Source organism: Natrix helvetica, assembly GCF_964273705.1.
Source record: "Natrix helvetica genome assembly, chromosome: 9".
In the NCBI taxonomy this organism is placed as follows: Eukaryota; Metazoa; Chordata; class Lepidosauria; order Squamata; family Natricidae; genus Natrix; species Natrix helvetica.
In genome coordinates this window covers 25,618,328-25,624,327 of record NC_138560.1, presented here as the reverse complement: position 1 = coordinate 25,624,327, position 6,000 = coordinate 25,618,328, and the positions used below count along the sequence as shown (strand labels likewise).

Sequence of the window (6,000 nt, the reverse complement as noted above, 5' to 3'; positions counted from 1 at the left end):
ATTTATCATCTTAGTGGCCATGTAAATCAGCAAAGCTAAGCACGCCAGAGGGTATCTAGAATGTTATTTTGCATAAATATTTGGTCTTATGAATCCAGTTTAGTTAGTCACAGGCTGTTGAAATCCCTTAGAGAAAGATGTAATGTCTAGGGGTGAACAAATCTTTTGGTTTTGATTTATATCTTATTCCTACAAATATATTTAGGTTTGTTGAACCTGTGCATATTTAAAAAGGGTTGCATTAAAATGCCTATGTAATCACTCTGCAGAGAGGCCAGACCTATTCAAATGGTTGACCCTCGGCAACTGACAGACATGCCTGGGTTCCTGGAGGAGCTGGGGGATATGCTGGGGGCTTTTGCTGCAGGGTCCTGTGGAGGCTCGGGCCTCAGCCAGGAATCAGAAGGGGGCTGGAGTCCTGGACAGAACTGTGCCCATCTGCCCTCTCTTGGCCCATCGCTCCCAACACTCCCTGTAGGTCACGGAGGAGGTGAAGGTGCTGAAAAGGCCAAGAGATGGCTAGAATGCTGCTGGAGGAAGACAAAGAATGAACCCAACCGATCAAGTGTCAGAGAAACATCTACCTCATGGCAGTGGTTATAGGTCACACTTATAGATGATCTCTGGTGGTGCATCCATCCTTGATCTCTTTGACCTCTCAGCAGCCTTTGATATCATCAACCATGGAATCCTTTGGGGCTGGCTGTGTGAACTGGGGCCAGTTTGGCTCCTTTCTTCAAGGCCCAGTCCCAATCAACGTTGATAGGGAATGAGAGGTTCAGCCCATGACCGCTCCTTTGTGGTGTGCTGCAGGGCTCGGGGATTCTTCCACTCCTTTTTAGCATTTACTGAAATCCCTTTCAAGTCTAAAACCCTGACGGCTGCTTGGCCTGGCTCACCCAGGATCTGCTACGTTGGGGTGGGGGGTGACCCGGTAGAGAAGATCTCCACCCCTAGGCTGCCCTTGCCCCTGGCTTTCAGCTTTTCTGCTCAATTTTTCTAATTTTAATTGCTTTTAATACTTGTTATCACTTTTATCTTACAAGCCACCCAGTGAGATGGACAGCATAGAATTTAATTGTGGATGAATGAATGAAAGAAAGCCCCACACCCATTTGCACTACTCGGGTGACCCTGAGGACACAGATGAACCTCCAAGTGGCCTCAATGACCCTCTAACACAGTGCTTCTCAAATAGTGGGGCGGGCCCCCCAGGGGGGGTGCGAGGCTCCGTAAAGGGGGGCTCAGCTCAAATTATTTTATATATTTTTGTTTTGCAGGTTAAAGTTTTTTTTAATATTGTGTTCCTTTAAATCCTGTGCTCCTTTAAATCTTTTCTGCTACATTTAATAAAGCTATTCTTTGTTGTAAATTGATCCACATTTCTTTCTTTTTTTATTCTCTTATACGTTAATAAGGATACAGTGTTATGCAGAGGTGTACTTATAACAATTTTATAGACAAATGATACTATTTACAGTCGCGTGGGGGGCACGAAATGTTTTCTTCTTCCTAGGGGGGGGCATGACAGAAAATAATTGAGAAGCACTGCTCTAACAGGATGCAAATGACCAGCTGTCTGCAAGGAATATCAATCCTTCCATTCCTCACTATCCTGTCAGAGCTGAAGAAGCTTCTTGGGTGAGAAGCAAAATGTCTTCAAAGAAAAAGAAGAAAGTCCAGCTGCCTCATGAAAAAGCACCTTTGGGGCAATCATGACCTGGGATGACTGAGAATCTTCATAGACATTTGGGTTTGCTCCTATAAATTAGTCTCTTCCCACCTCCAGTCTTGGATGAAAATCCTTTGGAGGAACCAAGCCAGGTGTTTTCTAAACATGTTCTTCTCGGTCCTTGTGAGGTATGTCAGAAGCCCTTCTTCTAGGCAATGTAATCCATGACCTGGGATTCCAAAGTTCTTTCAACCCTTGATCCAGTGGTTTACTTTTAGAATCCACCTTTCCCTCATTGGGTGTTGACCTTCCACTGGAAATACAGACCCAGAAGTACAGGATGTATGGCATACCCACAACAGAAAAGCCCTTCCTGAGAATACAATCTGCAGCTGTTACCAGAATTACTGGAATACAAAGGGCATGTGTGAAAGCGAATGGTTTTCACTGGAATCCTTCTCACCTTTCCGGGAGGAAATTAAATGCAGGGGCTGTTTCCAGGATCCAGGAGGTTCCTTGGCTTCTCTGCAACTCCAACCTCTATTTCCTCCCGGCCTCCAGCTGCAAAACAGGCAAGTGTTGGAATATCTCCTGCCCAGAGCCACTCAGGTGAGATGGGTGACACAGAAATGTAATAATAAAATAAATAATAAATGAAAACAATCTCCGGTCCAAAAGGCTGGAAGCTTTTTAAGCCTCTTAAACGAGGGATTCTGTGACAAAATGGATTTTCTGGGAAATTTCTGGCATCACTTGTAGTTCTTTCTTTTGCTGATCTGAGATACGTTATTAAATGATGCCTTGAAAGGAAGGGAAGACCCCGGTATGCAAAGCAAATGCTATCCGGCTCCCTCCTTTCCTTTTGTTTTTCTCTTCTGTCACTCATCAACTCAGCTCTGATTGCTCCACAACAATGCTGTTTAATTTCCTGGCTCAGTGCACACAGCCCGTCGCAGAATCTGGGCAAAAGGAGTGAAGAGAGAGAGAGAATCTGCGCCATCGCCCCTCCTGGGGAGCTCTCCTGGCCCAAGGGGTAGTGACTCTTTAATGCCAGCCTAGGGCAGAGCTAATCTTGCCCCCTCATCCATGTAATGCAATTAGCACAGCATTTAATGCTGCGGTGGGCAGAGGCAGGCCTAGCTGGATCTCAGGGGGTCTTGCTCTGTTGTAATGATAGGGGAAAGTGGCTGATCACAGCCCGAGATAAGCGAAGGGTCACTGGCTATGGAAGAAAGTCCAGGGGAGGGGGGGGGGCAGTGCTGGAGATAGGAACTCATGCCTCTGTTTTGTTTTCAGAAAGAAGGATTTGTGACGTGGGAGAAGATGGATGTTAAGGTTACGGATGCAGCTGGGATACCGGTGCAGCTTTCTCTGGGGATTCTAGAGGGGCAAATCCCTTAGCACATGATCTCCTGTAGCCCTCACACTGACTTTTGGCTGCCCATGCTGGGGAAATTAGTGTTCCAGATTTGCTGGAAGACATCTGTCTCCTGGAGGCCGAGGCTCTTCTCTCTTCCCCTGCCCTTTTGTGGCTTCAGAAGGTCAGCCGGCGATGTGGGTCCACAAGGGTTGGACTCCGGAGGTCCCATCTCTTCAGCTGCAAGAACTGCCGACTGGCAGGTTGGCATCTGGGCTGCGTCTCTGATCGCGCTCAGCATGGCATGATATAGCAATAGCAGCAATAGCAGCTCGTAGACTTATATGCTGCCCCATAGTGCTGTGGGTGATTTAGAGTGAAAGCATTGCCCCCCATAATGTGGGTCCGCATTTTACCGACCTCAGAAGGTTGGAAGGCTGAGGCAATTCTGAGCCCTGTCAGGATCAAACTGCAGGCTGTGGTCAGAGTTTGCCCATGATTCTGCATTCTAACCACTGTGCCACCAGGACTCTTTGATATGCGATATCAAAATGATATATCCTTTCCTCTCTCACAGGCACAGCACGGTTCAGACCAATGAATAATAGCAGAGTTGGAAGAGACCTTGGAGGTCTTCTAATCCAACCCCCTGCTCAGAAATGGCTAGCTAGCACTGTCAGACCTGTCCCAGCTTGAGTGTTTAGAAAAGAAAGACTCTCGACTTAATTTGTAGTGAAAGATATAGCTGTTATTGAAGCCAAGTGGTTACAGCATAGCAAAGTCAGATCTGAGGATTTCCTGCTTAGTCCTGGTCATTTTCTTTTCTCCCAAGACCTCTGCCCCCCTTGGTCATCTTGGAGATGTCCAAATAAAGTTCAAATTAGGTGTTTTGGTAACAACTCCACGTTTTGGTGCCTCCTTGGCTGGGCATTCCACATTCCATTCCCAAACTTGCGTCTTTGAATCTCTCAATCTTTGTTCCGGGGCTGGCACCTCTGGTTTCTGTCATCCTGCCACCCCCCTCCCTATATCCCATTGCTCCCCCCTTCTCCCTTTTTATGGCAGGATGCCATCAAAGTGAAACAGGGCTGAAGAGAAAGAGGAAGAGAGGAGCAGGCGAGAGGAAGGGGAAGAAGGAAAGGGAAAGGAGAGGAGGAAAGAGGAAGGAAGAGAAGGGAGGGAGGGAGAAAAGGAAAGAAAAGTAGGGTGATAGTAAAATAAAATAGGTGTATTGGGATGGTAAGCAAAGCAATCTCGATTATAGATTGCTTAATTTTTTATATGGAAAAATGAATGTTTAAAAGGGTTAAAATATAATAAGAATAATAACTATGAGAATGTATACTTGTAAATGTATGCACGAGACTAAAAATAAAACTTTTTTTTTAAAAGAAAAGGTGAAACAGGGCTGAAGTGGTGCAAGGGCAGACTTCACACAGCATTGTCCTTTTATTTCCTTTTGCTGTCCTCCCATTTCTCAGAGGGCGAAACAAAGCAAGCGAGCCAGGCTGCACTGGAGAAAGTGTCCCAGAACGAGGTGTAGTTGGTTTTGAGGGTCCCTGAGAAATCGCCCTCCTGGGTTTCCAAGAGAAGAGGCTGATCTGCATTCATTGCAAGGACTTTAATCAGAGTCTTCCCTAGAGGTTTCCGTATGACAGTCGGCTGTTGTGTCGAGGTCCCCTGCCAGCCAGCCACAATTAAAAAAAAACGCAAACAGGCACATGCCTCAAGGCAGCATGGAGGTGCCATTAAATCTCACCCGAGATGAAAAAAAAGCCAAGCCTTATTCCTAAGATGCTGTAAGTTATAATTTTAAATAGCCTCCAGGGAAAAGAACGGCTTGAAGGATTTCACTGCCCTGCTGGAGATTTGAGAGAACATCTGCCTGGACCACCTGCATTGGTCATCTTTCATTGATTTTGCATCTGTTGCTTTTGTTAGCACAAATTCAATTACCTGCAGCCGTCTGGGGACCCTTTGACTTCTATTGGGCCAAGCGGATGGGCAGCTGCAGAAGTGGCTGGGTGAGCTCTGTTTAGCCAAGGGGCAGAGAATAATATTGAGCATCAGAGCCAAATTCAGCCCTGGAAGTGAAGAAAATGGATTGTTGAAAAATGATCGGGCAGTTTGGCTTGTATTACCTGGGCTGCTTCTGCTCGGAAGAACAGCAATAGAGGATGGGGGAAAGGAGTTACAATGCCAGAAAATGAGGCCCCAAGAAAATAACCCTTTGAGCAGAGCAGAAATAAATGAGTTCCACAAACTGGGATTTATATGACTGGACTGGGCTGCTTCCTGCAACTGGCATTTCAAAGGGGACATCATGCCGAGCACGCTGGGCTGACAGGTGAGTCCAGGTCTTGGGCTGCTTAACCTGCTGCCCTGGTTTCATGATGGCCCTTTCAAAACAAGAGAGGGCTGGCACCCGGAAAGGGAGATTGAGGCAAGATTTCTGAACAGCTGAAGCCCACAAGGTAGGAAAACCCCTTGGCTAAAATCAAGGCTTCAGCTCAGTGTAATAAATATCTCTTCTTTCCACAGGGTCATTTATGCCTGATGCTCTGTTGGTTTGCTTTGCAACCCATTTTATTTGTAGGGCTAAAATGTTAAAACGATGTTGTGCCTTGGAAATCTGTGAGGGCTGATTTGTGAATTGTCCTGTTGTTGATGCACCCTAAAATTGTTTTAGTCTTTTCCACAGCCACATCAGACCGCAGAGTTAAAAGAAAGTAGATTCAGACTGAATGTCAGCAGGTATTTCTTATGGCAAGGGTTGTCAACCAGTGACAGGGTGTGCAAGCACAACGACAACCCCACACAGGGACTGTCAGGGATGGTTTAGAGGACCAAGTAATGGTTGGTCTAAATGACCTATGAACTTCTTTCCAATTCATCCACTCACTCATTGACTCTATTCATGATTGTTACTTCCAGCAAGCTGCTTCGGAATGATTTAAGTCCTGAAGGTCAG

The 6,000-nt window shown here is 46.1% G+C and overlaps 1 long non-coding RNA gene across 1 annotated transcript; it reads left to right on the top strand.

The window, feature by feature from the left end:
* The first annotated feature begins 2,142 nt into the window (after positions 1-2,142).
* Positions 2,143-5,478, top strand: LOC309396458. Its single transcript, XR_014176119.1, has 3 exons — positions 2,143-2,244; positions 2,969-3,292; positions 4,511-5,478. It is a non-coding gene; the product is annotated as an uncharacterized lncRNA (long non-coding RNA).
* The last annotated feature ends 522 nt before the right edge of the window (positions 5,479-6,000 follow it).